This window comes from Corvus brachyrhynchos, unplaced genomic scaffold (genome assembly GCF_000691975.1).
Source record: "Corvus brachyrhynchos isolate BGI_N302 unplaced genomic scaffold, ASM69197v1 scaffold146, whole genome shotgun sequence".
Taxonomy (NCBI): Eukaryota; Metazoa; Chordata; class Aves; order Passeriformes; family Corvidae; genus Corvus; species Corvus brachyrhynchos.
In genome coordinates, this window is record NW_008238960.1 from 1,288,849 (window position 1) to 1,304,371 (window position 15,523).

At 41.3% G+C, this 15,523-nt stretch overlaps 1 protein-coding gene and 1 long non-coding RNA gene across 4 annotated transcripts in view; one reads left to right on the forward strand and one right to left on the reverse strand.

Annotated features, from left to right (window-relative positions):
- The window catches only part of KCNG2 (potassium voltage-gated channel modifier subfamily G member 2), a 54,507-nt gene extending 54,352 nt beyond the window's left edge, over window positions 1–155 (reverse strand). The window contains exon 1 of the mRNA XM_008637122.2: window positions 82–155. The gene's annotated coding sequence lies outside the window, so the exon portion shown is untranslated. The remainder of the gene's footprint in view (window positions 1–81) is intronic.
- A 78-nt stretch (window positions 156–233) lies between these two features.
- Window positions 234–15,523, forward strand: part of LOC108447729 — a 38,944-nt gene continuing 23,654 nt past the window's right edge. For all 3 annotated transcript variants that reach the window (XR_001863409.1, XR_001863410.1, XR_001863408.1), the window contains exons 1-3: window positions 234–3,445; window positions 5,195–5,365; window positions 10,740–12,782. This is a non-coding gene — a long non-coding RNA (uncharacterized LOC108447729). The remainder of the gene's footprint in view (window positions 3,446–5,194; window positions 5,366–10,739; window positions 12,783–15,523) is intronic.

Sequence of the window (15,523 nt, forward strand, 5' to 3'; positions counted from 1 at the left end):
GTGTGCCGGGGCTGCCGGGACCCCTCGTGGGGGCAAAGTGGGGACCGACGGTCACAGACGGTCGGGCAGAGACATAGTTACCCTGCCTGATGTCTCCGATCTGCGAGCGGGCGCTTGGGGGAATGTTAAGCCGTTGGATGCCGGTATGAGTGCTCAGGCTCTGCCCGCGCGTACACCGCCGCAGGATGCCGCTCCACCAGGCAAACGAAAAGCATACCACACTCATAACTCTTATGGTTTTAGTAACGAGGATGCTCTACTCCGCCTTTTCCCTCTCCCCCTCCCATCCCCCATCGGTACCAAGTTACAACCTATTTGTAAGGATAGAAATGCGTTTCCTGAAGTGTCTCTTTTATCTCCTGCCAGCTTTTTCAAAATGCCTCTGTGGCTAGTACCTGGCTCCAGAATTTTGTCAATCTTAACACATTTTATTTTATTTTATTTTATTTTATTTTATTTTATGTGGATTCTGGCATTCACTAATTTTAATTTTTGGTGTATTTTAAAAAATATTTCCTTCTCTTCCTCTTGGGGAAAATTCTGGCTAGTTCTGGCATCTGTCATGATTTTTACCTCTTAATACTGAAGCAAAGATTATGTGTGTATTAATTAGCTTCTTTTCTCAGTTAGTGGATCGACTGCAAGAATTTGTTAGGTCAAACTTGATAAAAACTGTCAGTCCCAGGCAGCCCCTTGTCTCTGCAAGGAACCAACTCTGCCTCAGAGAAAGCAGGGCATAGTGCTGCCTATATTACCTGTAATAGGGAGATTCTTATCTTATTAGGGAGATTCTCTTTGTGCATGTATATGCATTTCATGGTTTTTACTAATTATTGCTGACATCCACTACAAAATCTATCAAGTTTCAAGGGAACAATTCATTGCTCTTGAACTATTTGGTTTTCAAGATAGCAGTGAAGAAATAATTGGCAATTTAAGTACATTGCCTTCTAATTCCATTTCATATTCTGTTTGTCTTGCATTATGAAAAGACAAACAAACAGAACCTTGCTCACGTCCTTCTCAACTCCATCTTGGCACTGCTTCTTGCATGCTCTCCATGAATCATTCCCCTCTGCTCTCCCACTGAAGTCTGGAAGTGAGACAGGCATCACAATATCTGACGTTGTTTGTATCAGTATTAAAGAACTATTTGAAAACAATTGTCTTTCTCATACAGCAAGATCTTTTTATTTTCATTTTTTGCTGCTTGACAGCACACATAGCCTGGAACATATTTCCACTGGCATGAGATTTTTTGTGCAGTTACTTTTCTATGCCACTTCTGTTTATTTATTTAGCATGGATTTATCCCACCTGCATATGTCTTGTGTTTCCTCAAAATAATCTGTGTTAAAATATACGGAGGTTCGTATTCTTTTCTTCCCCCCTCTGTAATTCCTAATAAGTAATTTGACAAGGCTACGGAGATTAGGATCTCACTTCTATTTGCAAACTGAAGTGGTTCTATTATCTTCAGAGGTTACCTTTCAGCTTGCAGTGGAGATTAGTTGCACATCCCCAGAAGTGAATAGTGAGCATGACTGGACAGGTGTAATTCCACTTTTAATGATTCCAAACTATTAAACAGCATTCTGTCTGCCCTAGCCCCCAGTCCCACGAAGTCGCAGTTTCTTTACTAGATGCAATGCCTGATGATAGTGAAGACTAATATTGAAGATCAATAGCAGAATGTTATTTATGGGGTCTGTGCCACATACCATTAAAAGTAATACAATTCCAGTTTTTTAAACAGATGGGAAAAAGGTTGCATGGAGCAGTTAACTGGTTTGGACAGGATCAAAATGGTACAGTCCTGGCAGGACTGATGTTGAAAACTGGGTCTCTGGCTCCAGCCTTCTTCTCTCAGTGCTGTTGCTTTGGTGCTGCTTTGTGCTCCTGTTCCTTGAAGACCATGTCATGTGTGCCATTCCTGACTCACACAGCACCCACAGCTGCAGCAGGGAGGCTACAGGCACCATTCCAATCCTCCTGAAGACCCTCACAGCAGAAGTGGGCCACAAAAGGTAAATTGGCAGCTTTGTTTCCTGCCCATGCCTATAGAAAAGGGGGATAGCAACCATCCCTTCTTACTCTTCTGCCTGAGCTTACTTGGGGTAAATACATATGAGTTTGGTTTACAGTCAAGCCTTTCTACTGCAATTAAAAACACATTTATATGGCCTTCTGTGAGGAGGTCTCTTTACTCCGAAGTGTGGGTGCAGCCTCATCAGTCTTCCAGTTTAAAAATTTTGTTTTCTACTTGGACCTGGTCCTGCTTCAAATGAAATCATGACCTGAAGTCCCAACAATTTCAGAGGAGTGTGATTAAATGCTTTGCAGTGTGTTTACCCATTTCTTTCCAATCCATCCCACTAGTGTTGCTATTGCTTTTGTTCCACAGATGGCAGCTTCAGTGCCAGTGACATGGCAAACATGGAAGACATTGCACACCTCAGTTTAACTTCTTCAATTTGTTTAAAATTTCTTAAATATGTTTAAATGTTTTTAAAAAGTAATAAGCATAAACCCACTTGATTGCACTGCTCACCAAGACCTACTTTCATAAAGCAAAAAAAAGCAGATTTAAGTGCAATATTTTAAGGGGTTTTTAAAATCTGTAATCTGAGAAAAACTGGAATATCATCCCAGAGCTGTGAAGGGGGAAAGAATACCTTTTCCTTTAGACTCACAACAGAGTAACTCCTAGCATTGTGGTGGTGTTGTTGTTGCTGTTGATTTGTTTGGATTATTTTAGCATCTCAGTTATTATACTGCCATGATGAATTTGGTTTAGGATTTGTGTCCTCTAATCCAGAAAGGATTTTACAGTTCAATAAGATGCTTCAGCTGAGTATCAATAAGCACTCTTCAAATACATTCATCTTCTCGGGACTCTCTTGGGATAAGTAGTGTTAGGGGTGAGAGTTTATGCATGTATTAGTACATGTGTTTTACAGATGGAGAAACCAAACCACCATGGTTAAATTAGTTCACCAATGACCAAAGAAACAGGACATAGCCAGAGGCAGTAAGAACCTGTACAAAAGCTGTAATTTTATAGTTTCACCCTGGTGTCCCAGTCAGCCAAGTTGTTTTAGCCACAAACTGGTATAAAAAGTCATCTCCATCTGTCTGGAAGTGACCAAGTGGAGAGTTGGAAGCTTTAGCAGAGGATGTGCCTAAAAATGGTGGCATCAGGCAGGAGGTGAACTCTATGTGTTAAAAAGAGGAGTCTACCTAAAAAAAGGTGTCACAAAAAGGGAAAGAAGGGTGATGGTGACTATGAACTTTGGGCGCCTGGGGTATGTGTAGACTGTGGAGTTTATAGAAGCAAGTTTATAGAAACTTGCTCCTTGGATACGGTGGCAGGAGCAAAAGGAAGCTACTGGAAGCCTGACTCCCACTCTTCAGCTCTCATAGCAGACAGAAATCCCAGAGATGGGTAAGTGAATGTGTCTGTGAAAACTGTGTTGAACGCTATAATTGTAATACTTTTGATTGATTGTCACAAAGTACTGCTGAGTGTGTTTTTGAAGGCAGAGAGAGGCAGATAGCAAAAGTTTGGTACCTGTCACGGAGATAATTATTTTTGTAGCTGAAGGGAGGGAAGGGGATGGTTGGAAAACAAGAAAAACAAGAAAAGGAAATGAAGCATCCTTTGCTTCAGGTAAAAGTGATTTTTCAAACAGGAAAATAATTAAGCTGAACTTCTATTTACATGACTGCAACCGATTCCATTCGGGGCAGCTGATCGGAGCAAGGTTTTCCGAGCTAAGAAATTATACTGCAGATAACAATGCAGTAGGGAAGGATAACATAATTGTATCGATGACAGCAGTCTGGAAGATGCAGTAGTTTTCCCCTCAAGTTATTTGTGAGTAAAGTGGTTGTGTCCATGTGCAAAATATTAATGATCAATTACAACAGTGGCCATGTGTATATATTACATAAATACAGTATTTTCTGTGTACTTAAGTTCTTCTGTATAAGAAGGTATCAGAAAGAGAATTTAGAGTTTTCCGCAAGCTATTTGTATGAGTTATATAACCTGTTGCAAGCAGGATGTACTTTTATATTAATGCTGATTTTTCAAATTATTTCAGGGGAAATTTTGGAAAAATCACGAGTTAAATAAAAAAAACAAAAAGGAAATCAAGAAAGTCACCAAAGATGTAGTAGAGCTACTGTGGTTATAGCTACTGTGGTGATGGCTTAAAAACACTCCATATCATTTTTGTGTGGAAATAAAATTGCTGTGAGCTACAGCTCTGGTATTTCCCCTTCTGTTAGACATCAGGTTATGTTTTTGTAGCTTTGCTGAGAGTCGCAGCAATGAATTTATATCTTTGTAATCTCTTGCATCAAGTTGCAAGAGCACAGTCGTAACAAGCAGCACACAAGTCACCTTCTAGTTACGGCTAAATTAAATTTTAAGGTAGTATATGTAAATCTACCCTGAAACCTCACTAAGCTTGTTATGTACAAAGGTGTTTATGTTCTTCTAGATCTGTTTATTGCCAGAGTCACGGGTTGGTGGAGGGGAGAGTAACTCTACCAAGCAAGAAACTCTTTGATTTCCTACTGAGACCAAGGTGTACGTATTGACACTCACTGAAACAGGAGCCTTATGACAACAACTTGTGTAGTCAGATTTCACCTTTTTCCAGGTCAGATGCAAACTAACACTGAAAACTGTCCCTGTGTAGAGATCTGACCAAGCTGCCAAACCCAGGTGGCTGGCACTGACTGCAGGCCACACCTCATGCTCAGAAATTGCTTGTCTACAAAGGGTTTGGAGGTAAAAATCAACATATGTCCGCCTCCAAGTTGGTATAACAAATCCCAGCAGCCATGCTCAGGCTGGAAAGACATTTTGCTAGTGTGGGGGGTTTTCCCACTCAAAACCCCAAGGCAGAAAACATTCTGTAAATGGGAATAAATACAGAGCATAAACTGCAAGCAATTTGGAAATGATTTTTTTTTCTCTGAAACCAAACATAAGCACCCAAGGCTCTGAGATGAAACCATACTTATTGAATAAAGACATGATCAGGCAGCCAAACAAATGGAAAATGAATCCAATGGTGTTAAGCTTGATCCTGCCCTGCTTTGGGAAAAATTGCTTCTTAAATACATTTCATTGTGTGAATTTAACATCTCACCTCCAAGTATTATATTTGCTTCAATACAGGCTTTGTGGTCTGAAGGGTTCTCCTAATCCATTTGGCTGAAAATCAAGGACGGTGAGAGACAAATAATTTCAGAATGATTTCTGTGGAGTTTATCTGCACTGCTGTTCTCAGAAAAAAAATTAAGCCAAATTCACTAGTTTCAGATTCTTGAAATGGATCACTAAACCAAGGTAAGTTCTTGTATTGACTCTCTGATTAAGAACTAAGATTTCAACAGTAAACTGTAGTTTATTTTGAAAAAAAAAGTACATCCCCTTTAATTCCGAATGTCAATACACAGAATTTAAAAATAGTTTAACAAAATCACTCTCAAAGTTCATTCAGATTAATGTTTAGTCATCCAGCATTCCTGTTGTCTGGAGGCTTATGAGCATGGGAATCTAAATGTGCTGTAAAGTAGCATTTAAATTTTTGTTGAAGGAGAATGTGCCTTTTTCAGGGAAGAGTGAATTATCACTAGGAGTGGGCTGCAGGAAGAGTTAGTGTACAGTAAGTTCCCAGTCCCACTCACTAACTTCACGGTAACTTCCTCTGTAGACGTGCATCCAGGTAGGCGGAAGTTATGTACTGTTAATCTTGCTGTGCACGTATTGCAGCACTTTGGCTGCAAAGTGGATCAGAGCCCAAACAGTGAAGGATGGCTGTGTCTGCATTAGGAGCAAAATGGTGCTGAGGATCCAACATTTGTCTTTCAGGAGCTTTTCCTTCAGAGTGGCTGCAGTGTGTTCCCAGGGACTCAAAGCCCATTTGTGGCTGAAGCACAGCTTTCAGTTTAGCTCTCACAGAAAGACCCTCGTTGGGCAGTGTGGAGCAGCGCACACTAAATGGGGAGGATCGAGAATACTCTGAACTTTAGTGCTGGTGTAGATATTCTGAAACAGAGCAGGGCTTCACAGAAGGGCTAGTCTGATGGCAGCCCAGGTATGCTGTGAGTCTGGGGTGACCAGTGTCCTGGGGACCTGCTAGAGAGTGGCTGTGCGACTCCCTGAGTTAGTAGAGAGGTTGGTATTTTTCATTTTATGGAAAAAAGGATGCAGAAAAGCACTCATCAGATTGATGCCTATGGCATCATTCAGTCTGTCAAGGCATTTGATGCAGAACTAACTCTGTGCAGCACTCTGTGGTGAAGGTCACATTATAAAGACTGCATTGAGAACTGGCCCTGAAGCTTTCCCTGCCCCAGTCTGTTTCCCGTGAGAAACAGTAAATTAAGTAACATTGGAAACACCAGGCTCCTGTATGTAATGAGCATGCAGCCCACAGAATTTACTGAGCAAGAGGTCAGTGGGCTTAGTGAATTTGACTGGTTCTTTTAAAAGACTGTATATTATTAAAAATGTTTCCAGCTTCTTAGTGGGAGCTGAAGTTACTGCAGAGCTTTTGAAACAAATCTCAGGGGTCAGGAAGGGGTGTGCTATTTTTAGCTTCCAATTAACCACCCAACAGACAGGAATCAGGTAGATGATTTGCTCGTGTTGCCATTAGTATCATGTTGCTGGTATGTGTGGCATCGTTTTCATTAAAAAACAACACAGCTACCGTTCCAGCAGCTTGCAACATAGATTGGAGAAAACTGAGAGGTTTGCCAAAGTGCTTTTGCTCTTTACATGGCAATTAAGCTTGAGAGAAAAACAGATGGCCACAGGTGGTTCTCAAGCAGCTGTACACAAGCCTCAAATATCCACCTAAGCTACAGTCACCTTCTGGGATTCAGGTGGCTTTTGAACAACCAGTGGGCTGTTTGTAAATTATTCACATGGATGCTAACCTATTCCTCCCTATGGCAACAGCACATGAGAGAGGTGGGAGCAGTGATGGAAAGAGGGGGTTAGGGCAGCAATATGGTCAGTGTCACCCATGAACTCTGTCAGCTGTGGATTTTTTTAAAAAGGGAGAGTTAGAATGTGCAGATCACAGTGCAGGTGCTGAATGCAGAAGAGGGAGGTTTGGAGGGGAGGGAGGGAATGTGGTTACCCTGTTAATTCCATCATGGCTCACATTAGCAATGTGTCTTTAAAAACAAAATAGGATGCTGCTAAGGATGTAAAGGGAGGTCTGGTGTACATTACATCAGTTGTAAAATTGAATGTTTTCTAAATTATTATTTTTTGTTAAATGCCACTGGCTGAGCTATAGCACAAAGCTGAAAAAAGCCACTGCAGTGAAGAACGTGAGTAATTTTAGTGATGGGACCTGCGGAATTACTTAAGCAGATTTGTGTGATAACTGGTTTTTTTTTCACAGTGTTTAGTCTTGATAAGAGCAAGACTGATGTCTTATCTATACTGCTTATCACATTTACTGCTTAATAGCAATGGAGCTGCTGACAGCAAGCAAACAAAAAATTGTCAGGAAAGTTGAGTGAGTGAATTACCACTAGATGAATGCCCAGAGTTGTCAGTGGTATTTTTGGCAAGAAAGAAACCAAACCAAAGCAAAATTTTTCAGAACTCACAGGACTGAGGTGATCCTTCAGAAGCACCGGTGGAGGCTGCATCAACAGGAGATGTGAAAAAAGAGCTGTTTGCCTTCAGCTTCTTCTCCTTCATTGTCATGAAGGAACCCTCTCACTTCCACAGTGGGGAAACTGTTTCAGACCAGACAGGTGGACAAGCAAGGATAGGGAGGGAGGCAGTTTTTCAAGGAGCAGCAGCTTCCTTGGGTGCCTTCAGCTCGTTTTCTGAAGTGCAGCCAGTTTCAGAGGAAAGTAGCTCAGGAAAAAGAAGGTGCTGTGCTGCTTGGGAGCTGACAGGCTGCCCCTCCTTGACCAGTAATTAATTTCCTGAGCCAGAAGATAAGGCTGCTTCTTGGCGAAATGCTTTTTGTTGTATAATGGTCATGACAGAGATGAAACTGTTTGGGAATGCAAATTGACTTCCTTATTCACGTTATAACCTGACCGACTGCGTTCACACCAGGCAGATCTAACGATGCTTCATGCTGGGGCTTTCATGACATGAATCATGCAGGTAAAAAATTTCACTCATTTGCCACTGCTCTCTTTCAGATACTTTGGACATGCAGTTTTGTTAGTTTAAACAGAACCCAACAATCCTTTTAATATTTTTTTTTTAAGCATTTTTGTTTTAGTGGAGAAGTGGCAGCTCATTTGGAGTCTAAGAGCATGCATAAAACATTCAAATGAGTTCCAGCTGAGACAGCTCTGGGTACAGCATAGAAGCAGGGAGTTTGCCTGGCTCAAGACCTGTAGCAGGTCTTCTTGCCTGTCCTTAGCTATCTGTCTTCATTAAAACATTAAAATGTTAAAAAAAGGTGACGGATTAAATGTCACCAACAACCTTTGCACTTTTCCATTTAAATAATGTCTCTTGAAGTGACTCAGCAGATGTGTAAGATTCATCTTCATTATAGTAAATTTGCTGTTAAATCCTATTTCACTATTTTAGCCCAATGGTGTTATTGCTTCCTTAGAGCACACATTGCAAAACACCCTTTCAAAGCCCAACTAGTAAGGAAAATTGATTAAACACCTGATAGACTCCTCAAAGCTGCATGAAAATTGAGCATGAGTGTTTCAGAAGTTAGAAATGCTATCTTAAAAGATTTGACAGGTTCTCTACCCCTAAGAGAGTCCAGAGAAGAATGTCCTGGTTTACAAAGATGCTGACTGGGAAGTTTAAGCAGGCTTCACTCCCATGTTACACGTGAAACTGGATGGTTAGAGCACTCAGGTCAAAGCCCTAGAGAGAATCAATGCCTTGCTGGCGGGGGGTAGGCACCATTGGGTCGGCAGTCCTGTCCCTGGTGATTTTGAGAGACTATTAATCTTGTTCCAGTGTGGAACAGAAAGCCATCTAAGGTGCTGGAAACTTTTCCTGTGTTGCTAGGGAAGTCAGTGCAGTGAGGCAAGGACAATGTTTTGCTTTCTACATCCATCCTCCAAATATTTGTAATTTCTGTGACTACTCACTGTGTGCATTCCATTATTTTCTCAAGGCAGTACTACTCAGACACCCTTATCTTGTTCTCCAAGGGGTTCCTAAACTTAGGCAAGGAGGTTGTAGATCAATTAGCTCCATCTACTTCTTTTTTTTTCTTTTCGTTTTTGTTCTTAATAGCAAACAGTTGCATTTTAGTATCTTGGTACCCACTAACTTTGAAGCTGAACTACTGAGAAAACAAGGCTTTAAAGTCTGGGTATGAGAAAGAGCTGCCAATGCAGCACAGAAAAAAAGACACCCTTTGCTCTTCATATGCCACACAAAGTCCTTCAGCTGCAGGGGAGTTGGAGGTGCTCAGGAATTTACCATGATTATCCGAGGTTCAGACTTTGTTCCTGGAAAGGGCTGAAGTAGCTACAGTAGCTGGTCTTCAGTCGGCCATCAGGTGACAGCCTCAACACGGTCTGCCCTCCAGGGTTACAGTTTTTCCTCCTACCCATCTTCCCTAGGCTTATTCCAAAAAGAGCCACAGTTAATGATAATTTCTACTTAAGAGAAATATATTGACTTTTCCCCTCTCCATTTATGATATTACCAAAGATACTATTCTATATTTATTTTTCTATTTTTGAGATAAATACCATGCTCTGTTATAACCCCATTGAAGCCAACAGGTTCTTCTCAGCTTACACCTAGGAATGATACCAATTTTCCGTGTGTTTCTCATTGAGCCATTCTGCCTTGGACACTATTGTGGGAGAAAAAAATACCTCCCACAGCTGGGGAAGAGGGCCCAAGCTATCTGACTGGGAATTTGTGCCACAGTCTGTCAGCTGTTTATCTTCTCACTGACCCAAAGCCCTAGGAGATACCACCTTGTTAAATCTAAAGAGCATCATGTACCAGAGCCCCACCGCTGGACAGACTTGACCTTGTGCTACTTCAGCATCTAGCAGCTAGCTTGTCAGTGGGAAAAATAAACCATTCAGAGGGGATAGCAACTCAAAAAATGCAGCACAATAAAGCTCAAGATTCTTGTATGTTCTGCACATATAAAGCACCATTCATCCAAAGCCTTTTTCCATCCTATAATAATGTAGCAATTGCCCAAGAGCGTGAACATGTTCATATACAGGAAGTAAATTAACTCAGTAAATTCCTGACTAAACCTAACAAATCAATTTTTTTTTCTTTGAGAATAACACCCTCCCTATCCCTTACCAAACAAAAGATACCTGTACTAAAAGCTTGTACTCAAGGCACTCTCCCTGGTACTGCACTATTTGTGACACGAACACATGAAGTTTATTACAGCAGGGAAAATTATTTCTATCTGCAAATATTTTGTAGTAGCTCTTTCTTGCATACAAATTATATTTGGTCCCAAATAAGCAATATCTTCTCACATATGGGGCATATAGCCACCTTAAAAGGGACAGTGGAAGCACCTGCCTAACGAGGTTGTCCTGGGAAATTCATGCAGTCAGGCAACTCTGATTAACAAGTTTACAGAAACAGGGGCTGCAGGCAGATACTTCTCCATCACTTCTCAGGCTAGGCTGTACAGATGGCATTTTCTCCAAACTGTTCCACTTTGCATTATAAAGTGTTTAATATGGAAGTTCAACCTATTCTATTCCAGGCTCAACATACTCCAGAACCTGAAGAAAACTAGTCTCAGGGAAAACGTTAGAACAACATTTGCAGCTTAACATTTCAGCGCAGATCCTTGAAGGTATCTTCAGACCTACTCCTTGCCAGAAGAGTTTCACTGAGGGCTGAGATGAGAATCCAAGCTGGTGGATTTCATGTTGGGATTTAGACACCTAAACACGTAGGTGTCTTATTTTCTTCGTGATAAGTGATTTGCTTGTGGCAACACAAGATGCTTGTGATCTAACAGGCACTGTCTCAAGCTCCATCACAGGCTAAGCTGTATTCACTCTACTGGATTTGCCATCATGAGACAGTAGCAAGTCACCAAAATGTTGACTCAATAGGCTAAATATGAAAGGAATCAGTGGCCTGTCTCCAAAGGCTAAAGGAAGGTAAGAAAATAATAAAAGTCACCAAAACAAATGCAATTAAGTGGTCACTTGGCTCGACCCCTCAGCACCCTCTCAGTATGAAAGAGCTGGAGAGAGGTAGGGGCAACTGTGGCTGGGAGAGTGCAAGAGAAGAACAGCTGCAGCCCAAGAAAAAGTAGTGTCAGCACATTCAAAGGTGTAGAAGCAAAGAAAGGAGTTCAGTAAGTACCAAGCCTGCAGTGAAATAAGGAAGAATGGATTATTTAACCTCTGGAAGTTGAAAGCTTGACCATAGAATAGCATTTTTCTACAGACAACTAAATATTAAGGTATTAGTTAAACAGGAATGTACAGTCACAGACAGAAACATGTATTGTCTGAAGGAGTTATTCAGAAGAAAGAATGAAATACCCAAAGAGCTGAATATTACAGAAAATCTGGAACTGCCAGTGAAAAACTAGGATAAAGTTTTATTTCTAAAATGGAAGGCACCATCTTCCAAATGGAACCTAAACCCCTTGCAGTTTCAGTATGCATCACACATTACTCACATTACTGATCCACAGGTGGAGAGGACATGAGGTGAGCCTGGTAAAGTCTGAAGGAGAGCCATCATGGAACTTGAAGCAGTGAAAAAAAAAAAAGAAAAAAAAAAAAGATAAAATACATCCTCAATTAAATTATAACTCAGTATGCACAAAGTCAAATGACTTCTGGCTCAGTTTCTCAGAGAAAATTAGATAGTTCTGCTCCAAGTGGAAGAAAAATGTATCCTTTTGCAAGTGTATTTCTCTGTGTTATGCTTTTAACTACCAGCTTTTAAATCATGTCTGAAGAGGCCTGGGAAAGCACATTAGCACCTCTCCACAAGCGCTGTGTTTGAACATGATTGGCTTGGGGAGAGGGGCATGAAAGATTTCCAGACTCAGTGCAGACAAAGCCCAAAGGCTGTTGGCGTAAGTAGAAAGCCAGAGTAGTGCTTCAAGAAAACAGAAAGAAAATGCCTTTAAAGCAGAATTCACCAAAATGACATGAAACAGCAAACAGGAGACGGGGCCTTTGAGAGCAGTTTTTCACAATTAGGTCACTGCTCTTTTGTGAATGTTGAAGGTGTTCCACAACAGGAGTCAGAAGCCTGCTGAAAGCCTGTTCCAAAAACCCTTCTGGAGCCCCTGGCTCAGTTCTCACCATTGCAATTATCAGACTGCCAGGGCAACTGATACAGCAAATTGACTGTTCACTTCCAAAGCTGCTTGCTGTTGGTCTTACAGAGTTAATGCAAGTGCTCTGGGAAGCAGCAGCCGCCAGCAGTGTGCCTGGAGCAGCTCACAACATCCGCTGGGGGAGTGAGAGACTTACCAGCCATTTCTGTGTGTGTGGAAGGACACAGGGCAGTGCAAAGTTATCAGCCGCATTTAAAACGTCCCTCTTTTTGTGACCATCACTCTCCTTTCCCTGACGCCAGGTTAGCAGAGCGCTTTCCCGTGCCCTGCGTTTTAAAGAACAAGCAGAGGTCCTGCGTGTGTTTCTGGCTTGGTGTTTGCAGCCCCTGGCGACCAGCTCTGTCAGACAGAGACATCCAAGTGAGCATTAGCCTGTAGTTGCACCCTGCGCCCAGGAGAGGATTTCACATTTGAAAGGAGCTCACCGCCGTGGAGGTAAGAAAAGAAATGTCTGCCAATGTGCAAGAGGAGCAGGCCGGCTCCTGGAGTTTTAGGGAATGTGTTCCCATTTATTTTCCTTCTTCTAGCTTAAATATTTTACTGCATGTGAGCATTAAAAAAATTGTGTGCCAAGGAGTGCACTTGCATTTACAAGACAGTCTGCAGCTGGGTGAGATGGCGCCTCAAAGGAAGAGGGATACAGATTTCCAATCAAATCAGTCACTAAGCTGTGTGGAGCTGGGAGTGAAGCTCAGGTTTAGGAAGGTCTGTGTGCAGTATGGCTGATTTTCCATCTACTTCTTCAACTTACAGTGTAGTTCTGTTTCCTGAGCAATGTTTTAGCAGTCTAAGGGTTTGGTGTGGAGCTTACTGAACAACAAAATTCAGTAGACTGTCATTGTTCTCTGTGTGATTAATAGAGATTACTACTGATGTATGTACTGGCATATGACACCATTGGACCTACGAGGAACCATTACTCATGAGCTCAACACGTGGGATTAATTGCCTTTGCTTATTACCAGGGAGAAACAAGCAAAAAGGTCAAGTTCCCCTAGCAAAATTATGCACTATCACTTAGTAATATCTCTCCAGTGGGAAATACTCACTGAATTGAGTGAGAACAATTGTTTTTTATTTTTTGTCAGACCGATCCACTTGGTCTGTGTAATTAAAGTCTAAAACAAATGTATGCACCTTGAAAGCCTCTTGCTACCTATGGACCACTTTAGTTGTGTACTGACAATCCTGTGCTACAGTAACATTTTTTTCAGTCCCATTGTTTATTTTTCATCAATTCGTGGCATTTATGACACTGTGTTTTTTGCTGTGAGTTTGATTTTGCAGAGAAAAATATTTGGGAATATTTGATGCTCTTTTAGGGCCTAAAAAACTACCCTCAGCACAATTACCTGTACAGACAGAGAATACTCAGCTGAGACCTTTATGCACTTTGAATCATTTTTTTTACAGTGTTTGTGTGAGCAATTCTGCAATGCAATTTACAAGTTACAAAGAATATGAAATGAATGATGAATGGAGAATGGCTGAGATGCTGAACAGCTGCATAGAAAAATCTTCCATAACAAAGAAAAAGGAGCAAAGGAAAGGTGTCATATCCATGCACTGTTTATACAAAATGCAGGTGTGATCTCTAAATAAGCAAATAATAGTGATGTGAGATGTGCAGGCTGTTTTAGTCTAAGTGAACAGGAACACCCCCACCCCACCCCCAATTATTAAAAGAAATATTGATAAGGAACTGTTTTGCAAGTGCTTAGAGATTTTGCAGAAGTCCTTTGGTATCAGGACGGGAGGTGTGTCCTAGGGATCTGAAAGTATCCTACTTCTCCCACTAGATGGTGAGAATCAATGAAACCCAGCTGGTCTCTGGTAGTATGGGCTAAGAAACCATGTCACAGATGTAAACTTTAGAAATTTGGCAAGGCCCAAGGTGTTCCAGAAGGTTAAAGATCACTAAAAGTTGTTCAGGATTTTCAGATTTCCTGCTCTAGCCAGAAACATCAAGAGAGGAACAGGCGCTCTCTGTACAAGCATGCAGGTCTTTGAAAGCCTTGGGACCACTTCTGATAGTGTGACGTTCGGGGTGTTGCCCAGGGCATGCCACAAGACCAGGAGGAGATAAACTAAGGCAATATGAGTAACTGCTTGTCCACCAGTTCATTGCTTATAAAAAGATTAATGGAGAAACAGGGATAATTTGTTCCTCTTGAAGCAGAAAAATGACTGTTTTTGCAATTCTGGGACAGTATGCTCACAGTGCATTCCAAAGTTTTTTTTATTCTTGTACATAAGATTTGTAAAAAGGAGAACTATAGAGGGATTCAATAATTATTCAAGAAGTTGTTGGAAGAACTGAATCACGTTTCAAAAAACAAGACCCTGATTTATGCTGTAAAACCCAGTATTTTATCCTTCACAGAGGTGACTTCCATAGCAGATGGAACAGATTTTTGACCAATTTCCTGGTGTCCTGGTTCTGGCCAGGACAGGGTTGATTTCTGCAGTAGCCAGGTGAGGGCTTGGCTAGGACCTGGAGATTATTCTATACCACCTCACCTCATTTTCTGTATCGGGGAAGCATGGAGCAGTTGGGTTGGATTCCATGGTGAGCATTTTGCACGTGAATCACTCTCTCTCTCTTCTACACTTTTGTTATTAATATTGTTGCTGTTACTGTTTATTTGCTTCTCTTGTTGCTGTTTCCAGTAAATTGTTCTTATCTCAACCCATGATCTTTGCCTTTTGTGTCTCCAATTCTCCTCTCCAGTCGATACAGGGGAGAATTGGAGGGGGAGTGGGAAGGGAGTGAGTGGCTGGCACGAGTGGCGCATGGTTTCAGTGGGAGCACTAAATTCCTAAACCTCGACAACTGTGAACAAAAATAGTCATAAAAAGGCTTTGCTGAGCTTCTGAAGCTAGAAAAAGTAATTTCTAGTTTCCAGTATTTTGGTGTAATTTTATCACAGAAGGAAGACCATCTATTTTTCCTTTGAAAGGCAATGTTCTTTCAGAGCCACAAAGTTTAACTTAAAAATAAAACAACAGTCAATAATACAAATCCCATGCCTTTTTGAGTACCCCTTTTTGTCAAGGTTAATAGATAACAGCAACATTACAAAACAAACAGCTCTGGGAAAACAACACGTGTAATACAGATTATTCAAAGAGTCTGCAATGCTCATCTCATATGACCTTCTCCTACTGTTATATTC